The sequence below is a fragment of the Monodelphis domestica genome, chromosome 8 (assembly GCF_027887165.1).
Source record: "Monodelphis domestica isolate mMonDom1 chromosome 8, mMonDom1.pri, whole genome shotgun sequence".
Lineage (NCBI taxonomy): Eukaryota > Metazoa > Chordata > Mammalia > Didelphimorphia > Didelphidae > Monodelphis > Monodelphis domestica.
In genome coordinates this window covers 217,468,516-217,488,379 of record NC_077234.1, presented here as the reverse complement: position 1 = coordinate 217,488,379, position 19,864 = coordinate 217,468,516, and the positions used below count along the sequence as shown (strand labels likewise).

At 36.2% G+C, this 19,864-nt stretch overlaps 1 protein-coding gene across 5 annotated transcripts in view; it reads left to right on the top strand.

The window, feature by feature from the left end:
* Positions 1-19,864, top strand: part of PRKX (protein kinase cAMP-dependent X-linked catalytic subunit) — a 197,740-nt gene that overhangs the window by 8,309 nt on the left and 169,567 nt on the right. The gene's annotated exons all lie outside the window — the stretch shown is intronic.

Genomic DNA, 19,864 nt, shown 5'->3' with positions numbered 1-19,864 from the left:
GGCTAATAGCCATATTTATAGTATTTTAGAATTTAGAGCTGGAACAGACCTGAGATAATTTAGTTTTACATTTTCATTTTATGATATGGAAACTCAAGCACAAAGAGGTTTTGACATTTTCAAGATCAGAAATGTTGTCTAAAGCCAAGCTGTCCTGTTTTAAGTAATTTAGGTGGCAGAGTGAGCCTAGACTTGGGAAGACCTGAGTTCAAATATGGATGATTCTGGGTAAATCATTTAATCTCTGTCAGTCCCAGTTTCTTGAACTGTAAAATGGGGATTATAATAGCACCTACCTTCTGGAGTTGTCATGAGGATCAAATGAGATAATAATTGTAAAGCACTTAATTCTCCTCACCTCCACACTCCATCTCATGATATACTATACTTTTAGGGGAATGTAGTCTTGCTTTAAAGTATATAAAGTACCAAACTTAGCATTTTCTAAGTAGGAAGATTTGCTTTCTAGAGTAGTTGTGTGTTATTACTGTAATTATGTGGTATTTGCAAAAGTAAAAAGTACATTGACAGCATTCTGACATATTTGATAGAGTTCTCTATTGTAGTTTAACAATCCTTTAATTGTGGTTTGGCCTAGTTGTTTTATTAGCGATTAAGTTTATTTTGGCTTTGATTGTCTTTGAGTTTAAAGTTCATTTTTGAATTCATCAAAATTATTACAACTTTTCACTAATTAGTTTGAATGATTGAAGTTTTGTTGTATATATGTGTAGAATAATCAGCAGACTTAGTGTACTGTAGCACAAAGAATACCTTTTTTGGAATCAGAAGCTCAAATTTTGCTGCTGCAACTCATTGCTTATATAATGTTGATCATTTACAGTCATCTTTGTCTATTTCCTCATCTATAAAGTTAGGGAGTTGAATCTGATATCCCGAACCATGATACCAGATTGGCTGTAAAGCTTTGGATCCCGGATAGGCTTTCAAAATATTTTTACATAATCTCATTTGATGATCAGTTATTTGGTGTAATGGATAGACAACTGGTTTTGCCTCAAAGATAGTGTGTGTGTTGTCCCCAGACAACTCTTAATATTTTTAGTTGCAAACTAAGTGTCGATCTTCATTGGTAAAGGGATTTCACTTCCCAAACAAGTCAAACCAAAATATTATTTAATGTGCATATATAGATATATATACATGTATGTATATATACTAAAATATATATGTAAGAAGTGTGATTGCTTAGAACTGAGCAACTTTTTGTTTAAGCTGGTGGTCCCTAGATGATAAAACTAGTAAAACAGCTGATATTATATGAATGTCTAATTGAATTTTCTGACTACTTAGTGTCTCATATAGTGCTACAGAAACAGAGGCCTCAAAATATTAGGCAGAAGGGAAGACTAGAAGAATAGAAGCCCAGCAATTTTTTTTAACATTATTTTATTTGGTCATTTCCAAACATTATTCATTGGAAACAAAAATAATTTTCTTTTCCTCCCCCCAACCCTCCCACCACCTCTCCCATAGCTGACGCATGATTCCATTGGGTATCACATGTGTTCTTGACTCGAACCCATTTCCATGTTGTTGGTATTTACATTAGAGTGTTCATTTAGAGTCTCTCCTCAGTTATTTCCTCCCAGCCCCTGTAGTCAAGCAGTTGCTTTTCCTCGGTGTTTTTACTCCCACAGTTTATCCTCTGCTTGTGGATAGTGTTTTTTAGATCCCTGCAGATTGTTCAGGGACATTGCATCGCCACTAATGGAGAAGTCCATTACCTTTGATTGTACCAGTGTATCAGTCTCTGTGTATAATGATTTCCCGGTTCTGCTCCTTTCGTTCTGCATCACTTCCTGGAGGTTGTTCCAGACTCCATGGAATTCCTCCACTTTATTATTCCTTTGAGCACAATAGTATTCCATCACCAACATATACCACAATTTGTTCAGCCATTCCCCAATTGAAGGGCATCCCCTCATTTTCCAATTTTTGGCCACCACAAAGAGCGCAGCTATGAATATTCTTGTACAAGTCTTTTTCCTTATTATCTCTTTGGGACACAAACCCAGCAGTGCTATGGCAGGATCAAAGGGCAGACAGTCTTTTATCGCCCTTTGGGCATAGTTCCAAATTGCCCTCCAGAATGGTTGGATTAATTCACAACTCCACCAACAATGGATTAGTGTCCCTACCTTGCCTCATCCCCTCCAGCATTCGTTACTTTCCATAGCTGTCATGTTAGCCAATCTGCTCAGTGTGAGGTGATACCTCAGAGTTGTTTTGATTTGCATCTCTCTGATTATAAGAGATGTAGAACACTTTTACATGTGCTTACCAGCAATTTTTTAACCCGTTTTATAATTTCTTCTTTCTTCTTTTCTTGTCAGAGGAAAGATGGAATGGGAAGACAAGAAAGAAGAGAAATGAGAAATAGTATTTTGCAAAGGAATATGGTTGCTTAGTTTAATAATGAAATATCCACAATCAAAACCCATCCCACACTGTCCCTTTTCTCTGGAGATTGTGTCCCTTGTGTGTGGTTTTCAGAAACTCTATTATTAGAAATAAAAGTTACTGGTTCAGTAAGAATGTCCTAGAATCCAAACTCCCTATTTATAGGTGGGACACTATTTCCTTCCATTCTGGAGAAAGTAAGACTGCGGATCCTTGGATTTTCTTTTCACACACTTAGAGGGACCTCAAGCTTTTCTTAGGACTATCAACTGTGCAGTGTCGTGAGTGGTGTAAGCCTGCCAGGCTCTTCTCTCATTCCTACTATAGGTGACCTTGGTTATGTAAGCCATAGGAAAATATTCTTTCCCTAAGCCAGGCCTGGGCTCTCACCTGCTTTTGAGAGAATTCCACTTCTGCCTTCATAGTAGACACTGCTTAAGGTGACCCAGTGCTAAAGGACCTGACATTTCCTAATCATGTTCTATGTACAGGCTGGCTTTGTTATTTGAGGTATCACTATTATTTTTAGCATAATTTAGGGAAATTATAGGAATAATGTATAGATGACTAAAAGGATGGCTTTGCTGCAGTGAGGGGTACAATTGAAGTACATATTAGTGAAGGGTAGCCTAGGAACTATTTGGAGATACATATTTTCCCTCTAGTTTCTTATAGCTTTAGATCATTGAAACTTGGTCATCTAATTTAGTCTCTACACTAGGTATGAATCCTTTCTACAAAGTCCACCTTCTCTGTTGGAATGTCATGGAAAGGTATTGGGATTTAAAGTGAAAACTATGTATGTAGCACTCTTGTGACTTCGTGCAAGTTGTTTCTTTTCTCTCGCTTGATTTTCTTCATCTGTAGAATGAAGGAGTTGGACTAGATGACCTGGGAACCTCTTTCTACTTCTCTCTCAACCTGTTATCCTCTGAGTTCAGATCTATGGCCCCATGGTTATATTAAGTAATAAGAAATTTATTGCCTTTTAAGGTAGCACATTCCATTTTGACCTCATAATTTTATGGAAAAGAAGAGAAGAAATTTCCTTTGAAAATGTCTTGTCTTGTCTTATCTTGTCTTTTTTTTTTTTAAGAATAGTCTCATGATCTTTTGGCTCACTATCTATCTATCTATCTATCTATCTATCTATCTATCTATCTATCTATCTATCTATCTATCCCAAGTGGTAAAGTGGAGTGTTTGTTTCAAAGGGATGAAGAATATTATAGTAGGCAGTATTTATGTCATGTATCCAACTATCTGTTTCCCTTTCTATCCTTCTAGTCTTTTGTTTCTTTTCTCCCAATTCATTCATTACTTTGACTTAGAAATTTCTTTCTTTTCCATTCATTATTTTCACTTTTGCATGCCTCTAGAATTTGTCTTTTGTTTATAGAGAATATCTAGTAATTACTTAAATACTAAGTTTACTTTCTTGAGGGAAAAAATTTTTTTTTAATGTGGGGTTTTCCTTAATGGACTTCCCTGACCAGCAGGGTCCCAGAAGGGAAGGGGCTCACCTTGGTGATGGGACCCGAGGAGAGGTAGGAACCGAGAACCAGGGTGGAAATGAAAGACAGGGACAAGTCAGCGGTTGGATAGGGCAGGCAATCCCTATGATACTCCCTTTGATAGGAGAGTATGAGTACAAAGGAACATGAGGCGGAGGAGGAGATTAAGGTAGGAAATGCAGACCGAGATGGTTACAGCCTCGGGGAAGGAGAAGGTTAAGAGGAGAGAGAGACAGAGTCATTGAGGAGCCCAGTGGAGCTCCATTGGAAGGGGAGAAAAGCCAAGAGGAAGTTCATGGTTTTGCCTCTGAATTTATTCCTGTCCTGCTTGGGCCGTACTCCCAAGCACGTAGTAACCACATCACAAAGTATAGACAATTAAGATTGGGTGGCAAGGTAGAGGGAACACCTTTGGGCGTGTAGATTGCAAACCGCGCTTTGGGGGGGGGGGGGAAGAATTGAGTCCGAGCATGTTAATGAGTTTGTCTTTAGCCAAGGGCCGCATGGCCAGTTCAAGGTTACATTCACAAACCTCATTGGTATAACCTTATGCTTGGAGACACAGTAATCATACAGTCATTTATATTTCATAGATGTGAATATGCTTGGGATGCTACATTTAAGTAAAAATGGCTTCTTAATTCCCTGAGAAGCTATAGTTGGCATTGCATTCTGAAGCGGTTATATTCTGTTCAGAACCTAAGTTTATCCAAATGGTACACCTATGGACCTCCCATCTCTTGGAAAGAATGAGTTATGAGAGTCTCCTCATATCTCTTCAACTGAATCCTGCTTGGTTTTTATGATTTTGTTACATTCAATTTTTATTTTTTTGGTATGTAGTTCTTTACATTTTTGTTGTTGTACTTACTGGGTATATTTTTTTCTTAGCTCTGTTTCACTCTGATTCAGTTCATATTCCCATCTTTCTTTGAATTGAGCACACACATCAGTTCTTGAATACAATAATATTTCATTACATTCATTTGCCAGTTTATTTACTCATTCCCTGATTGACCTTGTTTCTAATTTTTAGCTTTCACAAAAAGTGTTCCTAGAAATATTTTGGTTTTGTGAGGGTTTTCTTCTTATCACTGGTTTCTTTAGGGAACAAGTTCAACAATGGAGTCTCTGGATTTGAAGGATTTTAAATTATCTTAAAGAAGTATTTTTTTTTGCATATTTCTAAGCTGCTTCCTAAAATGACTGTAATAGCTCTATAATGCTGATCATTCCACCTCCTTGTTAACATTTATTATTCCATTTTTAATCATTTTTAAAATTTGCAGAATGTGAGATGAAATCTCAGCATTATTTGGATTTGCATTTCTCTTATTATTTGTGACTAGGAGCATTCTTTCAAGGGTTTGTGAATATTTTGCAATTTTTCTTTTGAGATCTGTTTTTATATCTTTTGACTATCAGGGAATGGCTATTTGTCATAGCAATATAAACATATAGATATGACTGTTTATATACATATAGATAAATTATATATTTTTTGAATTCGAAACCATTATCTGAGGAATCTGATATAAGCCCATTTGTCCACTTTTCTTTTTTATCTTAGGTACATTAATATCTGGACAGAAGCTTGTTAGCTCCAAATAATTAAAAATTTTCTATTTTATCTTTTAAAATTGCATTTATCTTTTGTTGGGTTAAAATATATATCTCCTATTCATGCCTCCGAGAACTATATGATCTGTTTCTCTTGTAAACTTTTTATGGTATTAGCTTTTAACATTGAGATTACATATCCACTTAGGATGTATTATGGAATATGGTGTAAATTTTTGGTCTAAGCCTAGTTTTTGTTTTCCATATTTTCCAGCAGTTTTTTTTTTATCATATAAGGAATTTTTCTAAGGGATTTTGTATTTTCTATTTTATCAAACACTGGGTTACTGAGTTCAGTTGTTTCTGATTCTCTTTGGCCATTTTTAAACTAACACTAGGTGATTATGGTGATTTCCCCTTTGTAATTATAGTTTGAGTTCTAGAAGTGGCATTCTCCCATCATCCCTACTTTTTAAAATTCCCTCAATATTCTAGATCTTTTACTTTTCCAAATGAATTTTATTATTTTATGAAGTTCTATAAAGTATCACCTTAGTAATTTTATTGTTAGGACTTTAAAAGTGTAAACGAATTTGGAAAGCATTATTATTTTTAGTATATTATAAGTGAATCTATATTGGTATGCTTTGGTAGATCAGTCTCCAGATGTGCTATGTATCATATAGTTACACTATTTTGAATGAAATTTTCCTATCTATTGCTTCTTGTTATTATCATGTAGAAATGTTGCTAATTTTTAAGGATTTATTTTGTAGCCTGAAACTTTACTGAAAATTGTTTTGATGAATACCTTTGATGATTCCCTAAAATTGTTCAAGAAAGCCATCACGTAAGCATAGAGGGGGGATAATTTTATCTCTTTTTTAAATTTTTCTTTCTTTTCTTTCTTTACTATATTCCTGGTGTTTCCAGAACTCTATTGAATAATAATAGGAGAGTAGGCATCTATGCATTACTCTTGTATTCATTAGAACAGGTTCTAGTTCATCTCTATATTGCATATGATACTTTTCATTCATTCGTTCATTCATTCATTCATTTATTTATTTAAAACCATATCTTCCGTCTTGGAATCAATACTGTGTTGGTTCCTAGGCAGAAGAGTGGTAAGGGCTAGGCAATGAGAGTCAAGTGACTTGCCCAGGGTCACACAGCTGGGAAGTGTCCAAGGCCAGATTTGAATCTAGGACCTCCCATCTCTAGGCCTGGCTCTCAATCCACTGAGCTACCCAGCTGCCCCTCTTGCTTTATGTTTTCAGTAAATCTTTATATTATAAAAGGTCCCACTGTACTTTGTAGGGTTTTTATCTTAAAAGAGTATTGTACTTTGTCAAAGACTTTTTTCTGTAACTATTATAGTTTTGAATGTTTTAATTTTTTAATAGAATTAATAATATTATTTTCTTAATGTTGATCTATTCTTTATATTGTTGATAGAATTCTCACTTGGTCATCAATGAATGATTTCTTTAATAAATCATTATAGTCTATTTGACAGGATTTTGTTTAAAATTTTTGAGCAAATGTTTATTAATGATATTAGCCTATTTGTCTTTCTGAGTTCTCTCTCTATTTTAGGTATTAGCACTACATTTGTCTCATAAAAGGATTTTGGTAGGGCACTTTCTCCTCATTTTTTGAGAATAATTTATGAAGTATAGGAACTTTTTGTTCTTTAAAATTTTGATTTAGAATTCTGTGAACTTCTCACGATGAGTATTCCCCACCCCCGCCACCTCCCCTTGATAGTTCCTTTACAGATTGAGTTACTTAAGACATATATCAAATCATATGGACTGGGCTTGGCATTGGGTTTTGTTATATATAAGCCTCTACCAAAGTAGTTTCTGGGCCTGCTGGTGAATCCTCACTGCTAGTAATATAGGAGGTAGGAGAGGAGTACCAAGAAGGCTTAGCCAGTGAGCACCAATTCATGTTTTGTGTGCGTGTTTTTTTAAACATTTTTTGGAATTCTCAGTGTCCTAGATTGTGGACTCAGCTGAAGTTACTTCATCTTTGGTTCATAAGGACTTTTTGGGAGAGATTTGAGAGGCTGTAGGGATTGAAGAAGATGTCTAATTCTCTTATGTTGCTCACATGACCTGATTGATATTTTGTTGGCAAATAGATCATCAGATTAGAAAATTTTTGATACTTTTACTCCCTCTTTTCTAAACTACCTTGGTAAAACATATAAAATTTTGTGATTTCAGAATCAATAGATCCTTAGAGATCATTAGTGTGACTATTTCATCTTAGAGCTGTTGGAACAGAGACTCAGAATAGTTTTGGCTTGTCCAATGATTTATTGCTAGTCAGTGAAAGAACCTGAATGAAAATTCAGGTCTTTTGGCTCTCAAGCTAATGTTGTTTTTTCCATTACATCATATTGTGGAACCAATACTATTTTTGTGGCCATTATAAGAAGCACATGTTTTAAAGGTGTTGTTCTAAAAATCTCATATGTGGAGATTTTGAGCAGTATTATCCATTTGCCACATATCTTTGTGGATAATCATCTCTCACCTTCCTATTCTTGTATTAATCAATCACTGACCCTATAGGAGCATTCTATTACTCGTTCAGTTTCTGGTTCTTTCATTCCTATCCTCTTCAATTCTCCCCTATCCATGTCCCACGCAAGCCCTCCCCACTCTTGGAATCCCCATTAAACAAATTAGTTTTCATTGTTTCACTCTCTTATACTATATACTCCCTATACACTATTCTTTCTATTTACTAGTCCCTTTTGAGACCCACCCCCTTCCTGATGACATTGCAACCCTGGATATTTTCTTTAGCACTGACTATATGCCTTCATTCAGTCCCCTTACTCCTACTTACTGGTCCTAGAAGAGAAGATGCTCCTTGCTCCTCACTGCAACTTCCAGACCCTCCCTTTATTGAAATTACTTAGCCACCTCTTTTTTTTGGTAGTTATGAAAATTTTCCATCAAATCTAAATCATGGTGACTATTGTGTCATAGCCACGAGTTCATTCTGTCTCTTTCTCAAGAAGTTCAGCATTGGGCTTGCCATTCTCCTTCCCCAATCCTTATACTAAAGAACTTCAACAACTATATGCTCTTTCAAATTTTCTAACCTCCCAGGCCCCCAGTCTCCCTGACTTCCTTGATTCACTTTCTTTTAGTCACATACAGGCATAGTCTAACTCTAGACCTTACCCACATGTTTTCTACTTCCTTATTTAAACAAGAACAATGACAACAAACAGAGCAACTCCAGCATTCTTTAATCTGATCATAACCTCTTGTTATTCCTTCATTCTGTGACTCTCACCCCATCTCAACCTATTCGTTGCCCTCATCTTTAATCAGTCCATTTCTGAAGATAGTTTATTTATGTACCTCTGCTCTCATTGTAGTTTCTTTTCCAGTATTGTTTGATACCAGTGATGGCGAACCTTTTAGAGATGGAGTGCCATGCCCATGCCTCTTCCCCTCAGAGACTGTCCCCTTACCCCAAACAGGGAATGGGGGAGGAAGGAAGCACTCCCATTGAGGTGCTGGGTAGAGGGGGTGAGGGAAGTGAGGATGTCCTGAGGTACACGGAGAGAGGGAGGGGAACAGCTCTGCCCAAGCCCCTCTGGTTTTCCAATAACTTACTCTGGGGGGTGGGGAGGGAAGGGTGGCATGTCTGCCTCCCGAGAGTGTTCTGAGTGCCATAGGTTCACCATCACTGTCCTATACTATCCCCTTCTCTTAAGTTCCTTGTCTCCTTTGGCCTATAGCCACTAAGTGCTTGTCAAACTTTAGTACTGGATTACTACCACATTCATCTTCTCTACTTCTACTCACATGTTGCTCAATAGAACCTAAGGACATAACCATGCTAAATGATTACATTATAAATTTATATGATACAACCTCAAATGTGTCCTTACTGTACCAGGACCATCCTCTTTAGTTGAATCCTATATCACTGGCCACAGAAACTATTCTAGACCTTCCCTTGCCTCCTTAGTCTTTCTAAATTTAACCCATTTCACTTTCAGGCATGACCATTTAATGTGAGCTCCCCTTGTTTCTGCTCTTCATCTCAAAACCCCTTACCATTCCCTCCTCCTCCTGACATGTATTATCTTTTCCTTTCCCTGTCTTTAAGAAAACACTTCTCTATGCCCTATCCCTTCCCCTACACCAGATAGCTTTAGTCTACCTGTTTCTCACATCTTTAACAGCTCTCTACTAGTTCTTTCTCTCCTACTTTCAAACATGCTCACATCTTACCCATCTGTAAAACCTGTACAAGATCCAGCCATCCACTTAAATCTCATTACTCAACTGAAATGGTCTCTCTCCTGAATTGCCAAAAATCTTTTATTTGACAACTAACTGTTGATCTTTTTCAGTCTGTTGGTTGCAATTCACATCCTTTTTCTCTCTGGGTTTATTGTGATAATATTCTTTCCTACTTCTCCAACCTAAGAGTTCCTTCTTGTACTTTGTGGGCTTATCCCTATTGCTCCTCAAAACTGTCATTCAGTTCCATTATGAACTCCCTCTCACCTTTCTACTCTCCCTATCTTATTGACCTCGTTGGCTTTCATGGGTCTCATCATTTTAAAACAGCCAATTGCTAGATCTGTATAACCAGCCTCAACCTCTCCCTTGAACTTCATTCCTGTACCACTAATCATTTTCAAACTAGATATACCATAGACATCTCAAAATCAGCATATCCCAAACTTCCCTGTTTTTATTGAAGATAAACTATTGAAACTTTATTTTCTCATCCAGCATTTCCAATGCTGCTCACCCTCACCATTTCTATGTCCAATATCTGACCCATTCTGCTGCCTATTGACACATTGACCCCACTCCAATATAATAGCTTCCTTAACTGATCTCTTTGCCTCAAGACTTTTCTCACTATAGTATGTCCTATACATTGCTGCCATCATTCATTTGTTCAGTCATGTCCCGCACTTTGTGACCCCATAGCCTGCCAGACTGGTCTATACTTGAGTATTTCCTAAAATCTGTCCAAGCTCATGTAGTTGTTTCCATGACACTCTCTCTCCATCTCATTCTTTGCTGTCCCCTTCTCCCTTTGCCTTCAACTCTTCCCAGTGAGCTCTGTCTTCTTGTTATGTGGCCAAAGTGGTTTTCCTTGAGCACTCTGACTATGCCATGCCCTCACTTAAGCAACACCAGTGGTTGTTTCTAGACAGTATTGTTTCTAGAGTAACATTTAAACTCTTTTGATTAAATTTTAAAGCCTTTCAAATTCTACAACCAAGTTGTGTTTTCAGCTTCGTTGAACATTATAGCAGATTAGCCACACTGTCTTAGTCCTTCCTAACATGGGGTACTCCATACCCCATTTCTTTGCCTTTGCATGGGTAGTCAATCTCCTGTGCTAGAGGAGCTCTCTTCATGCCTGCCTCACAGAATCCTCACTTTCTGGAAGGCACATTTCAATCACTACCTTTTCCATGAAGCTTTTTTTGATTCCTTCAGCTGTTGATGCTTCTTCCTTAAATTTTGTTATATTTAATGATTTTGTATTTATTTTGGATCTACTTTTATATGTACCTATTCTATTCCTCTTTATAATTCAAGTAAGGATTGTGTTCATTCTTCATATTTGTATCCCTCATGCCTAACACATAATTGACATTTAAAAATGTTTATTAATTGATTTATCAGAAAGCATATGATAAAATTACCAATCTCCTTATGCTCTGTCTCATCCCCTATGTCCTCTAAATATACATAAGCAACGAATGATAAAAGACTTAGATTTTTTTTTTTTAGCATTTTTGCTAAGGCTATGGCCCATTTTACTAGAGTATTAAGAACCTACATGCCCAATATATCTTTTTCTACTGGTCTACCTTGACATTGGACCCTTGGAAATTATTTTGATTACTTTGGTAATTAAAAAGAAGTTGAAGCCATTGTCTCCAGGAAGCTGTTTAAGATTAATTTTAACTGGAAGAAAGAAAGGTTTTACTATATTCTTTTCTCATTAGTGTTGTCAGATCATCTGTTTATTACCTGCAAGAGTATAGTCTGGTCCTGAGATGACAGATAAACCTCATTTAAGGATAGGATGGGAGCAAAGCCACAAAACCTTGTGTGACCAGTCAGGGCAGCAGGAGAGAATGGGGGTGCTCAAGTTGGACACTTCAGTCAAAACCTTGGAACCTTAGATAGCAATATCAGAAAAATTGCCAGGAAAGGAATCCCCTATAGGATATACCATCTGGGGCTGAGGTCCTGGAAAACAATTTTCAGTTTTGCCTAAACCTGAACCTGGAGAAAGACATATTATAATGGTCAGCAGTCATTGGGAGAAAGTGAAACTACTATCGCAACCACTACAAAACTCCAAACCATTTAACTAACTCATCACTAATATATTTGGGTATAGGACTGATAGTCTTAATAACAAGACTTTGAGAGTTGCTCTGGAGTTGCAAGAACCTAACAATCATGCTAGGAAAGTATTACTTATTCTGACAACGAAATAATTAAGAATAACAACTGTCTTTCTTCTCTGTATAATAACTTCATTGCAGCACAGTTGTGGTACCACCCCCTTTTGATTATTTAAATGATCCATTGTGTTAGAGATGCCTGTGATTTGAACTTGATTGGCTTTTGTCCCTTTTCTCCTGAGTCATAAATTTTCTTTCCATGATTGTTCTAAGGACCAGCTTTTACACACAACCCCTTTCTCTAGTGTACTCAACACTTCCAGACACACTCCAAGCAGTTGTGCCCATCTGCCATAGAACAGTTGGTAGCAGCAAGTGTTGGGAAAATAAGACAGCTGTCACCTGCTCTTTTTGGGTTCTCTTTTTATCTTTGTAATGCACTATACTTGAACTGCTTTGAGAATTAAAAGACTACCTTCCCTGAAGTATATGGGTGAATAAGAAATTAAATAGAAAACATATTGTAAAGTTTATTTAGGGATCAAAACTGAAATTTTGGCCAGGGATGGAGGCAGATTCAGTTCTGCTGAATCACCCTATGATTATGATTTCTTATCACCTTCTTTCATGTTCTAGATCAGTGAAGTCCATTCTTTCCACTCTCTTGTTTGGCAGATGTTTTTTTTCTGGGTCTGCGACATGAGGAATGTTACCACTTCACTTCCAAATAAACATACAAATAGACACAATCATACTTACGCTTTAATAGAACTGTTCATCAATATTGATCCTCTTTCCTGTGATGCGATTTGCAAACCAGTCGTACATCATCCTGTGTGACTCATATCTTCAACAATATTCTGAAGGCCTGCTGGACCTCTTGATTTGTAGATACTGGTGCAGCGCAGAAGCCATCGATTCAATTCAGTTTGCACTTACTGAACATCTACATTCTGCTGTGCAATGTAGATGTATAATCTTTGCTCACAATTATCCTACATCCCACTGGCAGGGGGTAAAGATGGGGTAATAATGTACAAAAATATGTGTAAATACAAAGTAATTTGCTATATGGTAGGATGTGGGGGATTATATGGGATGATAAATTGAATTTTGATATAGGGATTACAAGAAAAGAAGGTGAATAGATTTAGAGTATATCAGGCAAAGGGAGATGGGAGATGGAATTTTGTAGAACTGCAAGTAGACCATTTTGACTGGAAAATAGAACAGTTAAGGTCTTTATGTGAATACCTTTTAATACCAAACTAAATCCTAGAGCCAATAGGAATCCCTGACTTGCTTGGTTAGGGGAATGATATGGTTGGTTAGGCTGATGATTTAAGAATGTCAATTTTTTAAAAGATAGATAAACAAAAAGATAAAAGATAGATTGGGGAGACTTGGCCCAAGTAAGAAGACTGGTAGTCTAGGGACTGGAATTATGGTGGTGGCCATGAGAGAGGAAAGAATATTTAAGTGTAAAAGATTCTGGTGGTAGAACCAATAGCACTCAGCAATTGATTGGATATGGGAAATAAAGGAGAATGGATAGTTGTGTTACTCTAAGGTTGGAAACCTGAGTGACTGGAAAGATGGTAATACCTTTATCAAGTACAAGGAAATTAGCAAGATGGGTAGATTTTGTGGGGAAAATAATACTGTTTTGGACATGTTGAGATAGGGCATCCACATGGAAGATATATGGCAGATAGCTAGAAATATGGGACTGAAGCCTAGAAGAGAGATGAAGGCTATGTAGATTTTAGAATCATCTGCCTAGAGGTGATAGTTGAACTCATGGGAACTGATGAGATCACCAGGATAGAGGTTAAAAAGAAAAGAAGATTCAGGACCTTTTTGTATACTCACTACAAAGAGGGTTAAAATGTAAATGATGGATGACATAGAGTAGGATAATGAGAAGGCATGATTGAACAATATGGAGGGAAATAAAGTGAGAGCGGTGTCATGAAAACCCAGAGGTGGTTAGTAGTATGAGATACTATGCAGAGGTCAAAGAAAAAAAATAATACGATGTTCCATTTAGTAATTAAGAGACTTGGTAACTAACCCTGGAGAGACCAGTTTGAAAACCAGATTGTAAGGGAATTTAAGAAGTGAACAAGAAGTGAAGAAGTGGAGGTAAGATATGTACACTACTTTTTTTCTCCCTAGGATTTGGCAGGAAAAGAGAGCAGCTATGGGTTGATTGTTGGAGAGAGGGTGGCAGATTTGAATGAAGATAAAGATGGAGTGGAAGTGTGTATGAATAAGGAGTACAAGCTTCTAGAGGTATAGAGTTTGAATGGGAACAAGGAAATAAGTAATGAGGTAAGCCTTGACAGGAAGGATCATTTTCTCTTCCAAAGTTGGAAAAAAGTAAAAGAGACTGAGAGATGATATGATTATGATGATATCTGAGGTAGAAAATTGGTGAAAAGAGAAATATCACAACCAGTCACCTCAATTTCTCATGAAGTATGACACTTGAGTTCTTTTGCAAAAAAAAAAACCAATGGAGCAATGGTGATATAGATATACAGTATGTAGCACATCATAAGCACTTAATTAATATTTGTTGATCAGGTGAGAGAAAAAAGAATTGAAATGAATGCTTTGGAAAGTTAAATAAGGGTTAATCAGGAAGAGAGGAAAGATTGTGGTTCAGTGGTTATAGTCCTTCTGAGATGAATTATCAAGTTTGTAGTGAAACCAGTCTGCAGGGTTGAGTGACTTCGTCCAGATGCATTTAGTAGCATAAAATTAAGAACAGAGAAGGTGGATGGTGGCTATCTGTAATCTTTCATTCTTGCTCTATATCTGGTCTGTCTCCTTTTCTGGTTTTATATATTTTTAATATATATTCCCTTTTTTGCACAAAATTCATAGTTGGAGATATATTGTAGTCCAGGGATGTACGCTGTTTGTAACTTCATTGGCCTTTTGATGACCTGCAATTTTGATTCTCCAGAGATTGTGCTATTTTAAATATCACAGTCTTATAACATCTTCAGAAAAATACTGTTGTTAAAATGATGCATTTTTGCTTTAGGGAAGCCTTAGAGTCACTGAAAGTATAATACATATTTTTCAAATGTAAATAAACCCACTCTTCCTCTATTTCCAGAACCAACTCTCCCTCTCCTCCCTCTCTCTGTCTCTGTCTCTCTTTCTCTCTCACACACACACTAATGTGAATTAATAAAAATAAGAATGGTAGGTTCTTCAACTAGCACACATTTTTTAGTGTTCTGTTATTGTGTGCATTAAATATAACTTGTCTTTGTTCATTACCACAGAAAGGAACTTTTTGGACCTTGACATTGCTTCAGGGAGCCATTGTGGAAAAGTGGAAAAACACTAGAATAATTGTCAAAAAGATCTGGAGTTTACTCTCTGTTTCCCACTTAAACCTTGTCACTGTGGACAAAATACTGAATTTCTTTGAACATTCTCCTTTGTGTAAAATAGAGATGACACTTCTCTAACTACCTTATACAGTTGTCTTAAGTATCAAGTATAATTATTATATAAATATAATAGTTTTTCTTGTCTGAACAACAAAGTATTGCAAATGATAAACTTAAGTTCTCTTTTCCCTCCTTCCTTTCTTTAGAGAAAGGGTTGAAATGCATTAGAGAAGAAAAATCTTTCCTATTCAAAAGCAGTGGAAGGAATGATGGAAAGAATACTAGGCTTGGAGATAGGAGAGGCTTGGATTCAAAGTGTGTAACTCAATCAACATGTCTGAGCCTCCATTTATTCCTTCAAAAAAACCCCAAAGTAACTATATACGTAGTATTCATCTCACATATATTGTGACCACTACATCAGATAACATGTTAAAGTACTTTGAAATTCTTATATATATATATATATATGCGCCAGGTATTACCGTAACAGGACTATTCAAAGATAGCACAGAAAACCTCCAATTCAAATAAATTGAATTAAAAGGTCATTTATAAGTTAGGAGTTTGGAACTGAGAATGCCCTTTTGCAGAGACATGGTCCTTTGTGAATAGCAGTCAGGTTCTAACTAACTAGTCCTTCAAAGTCTGGATTTTATTCATTCTCTAACTTTAATACTGAATATTTGCTATGAAAAAATAGAAAATAATATTGTTTCAATGCTTGTATCTAAGAAAAAAGCAATAAAAATAAGAAATGGAATTTTATTCTTGATTCTATATTTGAGGAAAAGCAGGTATAATGAAATGAGACAAAAAAACTTTTGGTAACTTTTGAGTTTTGAAAGTAGATGGATCACAATGTTCATTAAAATTATGTTCTAATCTCATTGAAAAATTTTAAACATTTCTTTTTTCTTGATTATAGGTGTTTACTAGCATTATACTTCATACTGTTAACCATAATTAGAGTTTGGTTTCAGTTCTTAAATGGAGTTAAGAAAAGTACAGAAAAATATAGAGATTTTTTTTTCTGGGAAATTTTAAGGAGAGAAAAGAAGACTAAACAAAATGTTCATAAATTGAATTAAATTGTGTGAATACCTTCTTAGTCTCCTTTGCAAGATCTTCCTCTAAATGCAAGTGTCCTTCAGGGTTGTCTCCTGGATCCTTTTCTCCTTCTATGCTGTTTCACATAGGAATTACTTCCATCTTAATGCTCTGTATTCAGCTGATGTCAAATTTCCATTTGCCTTTTGAGATATCTCAAGTTGGACATCCAGTAGACATCTTAAATTCATCCAGACCTGAACTCATTTGCTTTCCCATTATATATACTCAATCCCATGCCCAAGTTACATATTACTGTAGAGGTCAACATCATGCTCATAGTTAATAAGACTTGCAACCTAGAAGTTATCCATGACTCCTCACTACTCTCTATATCTAATCTTTTGCCAAGCTTGACAATTTCACCTTTCAAATATCTCTCAAATATGCCCCCCTTCTTTACTCTGTCATTACCATAATTTTAGTGCAGGCTTTTACCATCTCACACCTGGATTATAGCAATAGCCTACAGGGGTCGTCTGTTTGCCTCAAATCTCTCCCCCCTTCCAGTTCAGCCACAAAAATGATTTTCTTAAAGAGCCAAAACGGCTGTGTTAATAAATACCCATGATTCCCTTTGACTTCTAGGATCTACTATACAATCCTCCATTTAGTGTTCAAAATCCTTCATAGCTTGGCTCCCTCTACCTTTCCAGTCTTCTTACACATTATTCCCTTCTATGTACTCTTCAGTCAGTGACACTGACCTCTAGAAGTTCCTGGGTCATGTCACTCTATCTCTTGGCTCCAGGCTGTCAGTCTTTCTATCTTCCTGAAATGCTTTCTGTTTTCATCTCTCCCTTATTAGCTTCCGAGGCATCTTTAAGTCTGGGAAGTCATTAAGCATAGGAAGCCTTTCCCAATCCTTCATAATTCTACTGCCTTCCCTTTATTAGCCTGTGTATAGCTTGTTTGTCTATATTTCTTTGCTTGACTCCCCATTAGATTGTGAGCTCCTTGAGGGCAGGGACTATCTTTTACTTATTTTTGAATTCCTATCATTTAGCACAGTATCTGACACATAGTAGGCACTAAATAAATGTTTATTGACTGATGTTGAAGTAACTGTCCATTGGATAGTTGGGTGTATATAATATCTCAGAGTGTGGGGAAGATGAAAGAAGGAAGATAGGAAGAGAATTACTGTTGGCTACCAAATGGTACTCTTGGTTTAGGATAGCTTTGTTGGTATAGGGTATATCTGTTGGTATAGGGTAGGAATGAGAATATAATCCTGAGTTCAAAGTATTGAGACTAGGACGAAACTATAGAGAACTTAATATCACGATTATTTTTGTAGTTGAAGAAATATCACTTATTTTTGTGGTTGAAGAAATCTGCAGGATTCATATCTTCCTATCTGACTCCAAGTCCAGTGGTTCTTTCCTTTCCTTTTTTTTCTTTTAGTTTTTAAAACATTATTTTATTTGGTCATTTTCATACATTGTTCATTGGAAACAGATCATTTTCTTTTCCTCCCCCCCACACCCTGCCATCCCTTCCCTAGACGATGGGTGATTCTTCTGGGTATCACATGTGCCCTTGCTCTGAATCCATTTCCTTGTTGTTGGTATTTGCCTTAGAGTGCTCATTTAGTGTCTCTCCTCAATCATGTCCCCTCAACCTCTGTAGTCAAGTAGTTGCTTTTCCTCGGTGTTTTTACTACCTCAGTTTGTCCTCTGCTTGAGGATAGTTGTTTTTTTTTTCCTCGTAGATCGCTGCAGGTTGTTTAGGGACATTGTAAAGCCATTACTGGCCCACAATGTGTCAGTCTCTGTGTACAATGTTCTCCTGGTTCTGCTCCTCTCACTCTGCATCACTTCCTGGAGGTTGTTCCAGTCTCCATGGAATTCCTCCACTTTATTATTCCTTTTAGCACAATAGTATTCCATCACCAATCAGTGGTTCTTTTCACTTACAGAACTGCAATTTCTTAGGTACCCCAAATTCTTAAGTCACATTCATGAATTGGAGAAGTAATTTCCTAGCCATTTTATTTGTTCAGTGACGAAAGCTAGAGAATTATTTAGTCCAAATTCAGATAGCTGAGATTAGAGAAGTGAAAAGCCTGCTTTTTAATAAGGAAAATGAAAAGATTGGGGGAAAAATGTATTGATCTAAAATGTCACAAGACTTTAAGGGTTGAACATAATAGATTTACTATGTATGTCACATAATCAAATTAAATTAGTTGAGGGTGGACCACAGAATCCAGAAGTGGTATGAATGTTTTACCTGGTCTCTAAGAATATTTTGGAGATAAAATTGGGCTTTGGGAGATAAGGGAGACAGGAGTACTACAACTTCTTCTTCATGGCTTTTTGTTATTCAGTACAGAAGCTGTCTGAATGACTTTTTCCTTCTAACAGAACAACTTTCTGTCTGATTATATTCTCTGTAGTTCAGAAACTTGTTAGACATTTGGAGAAATTCTAAATAGTTTTGTAAAGAAATGAAAATAAGAATCCAGTCCAACTCAAGAACTTAGTAAGCACCTTTTTATACTATATTTCTTCAGTATATACATTGTCTTCATACTGTGTGTCTTCATTTTAAAATTGGAGTATCTTCTATTCTTTGCTTTAGGCTGTGATGATTTTATAAAGTAATAAACTTGAAATTATCAGTCTTTCTGTTGGTGATTTCTAGGATTTTCATCTTGCTTTAAGTAGATTCTCCCCTACATGGATAGCTGATCTGAAAGTTACTTTTCTATATATGAAGCTACATTTTATGAAGACAATGTATAATGTTCTTGACTTTTTGCATAATGAATTATCCTTTGGAAAGTCTTTTCTTTTTTAATACACAGTACCTAGTACTTCATTAATACTTGTTGACTAAGTCTTTGAAACTTCAGACAACAAAGTGTTTTGAGAGACACTGGAGGGAGTACAGATATGAAGTCAATAGACCTGGATTGCCCTCTTATCTCACTCAGTTAAGGCCTTTTTGTAACCAGTTATGTGACTTTGATCAGAATGCTAAAGTATTTCAGTGACTTTCATTCTATAATACTGTAATTGTGTAAATTGCTATCCTTATTCTTCTTACTTTGTTCTACAGAAATTCATAGAGGTCTTCCAGTTTCTTCTGAAAACTACATATTTAATAATTTCTTATGGCACAACAATATTCATTACATTTATATATCATAATTTATTAAGCCATTCCCTATTAGATGGGCCTGACTCTGTTTCAAATTTTTTTTGCTACTACAAAAACAGTTAATATAAATATTTCTGTACTTATGAGTCCTTTTCCTCTTTGATATTTTTGGAATGTAGATCCAATAGTGCTGTATATGTGAGTCAAAGGTTATAGATAGTTTATTGCCTTTTGGGGAGTTATTGCTTTCCATATTGGCTATACCCATTCATAGCTCGATCAACATTTCATTAATGTGCTTGTTTTTC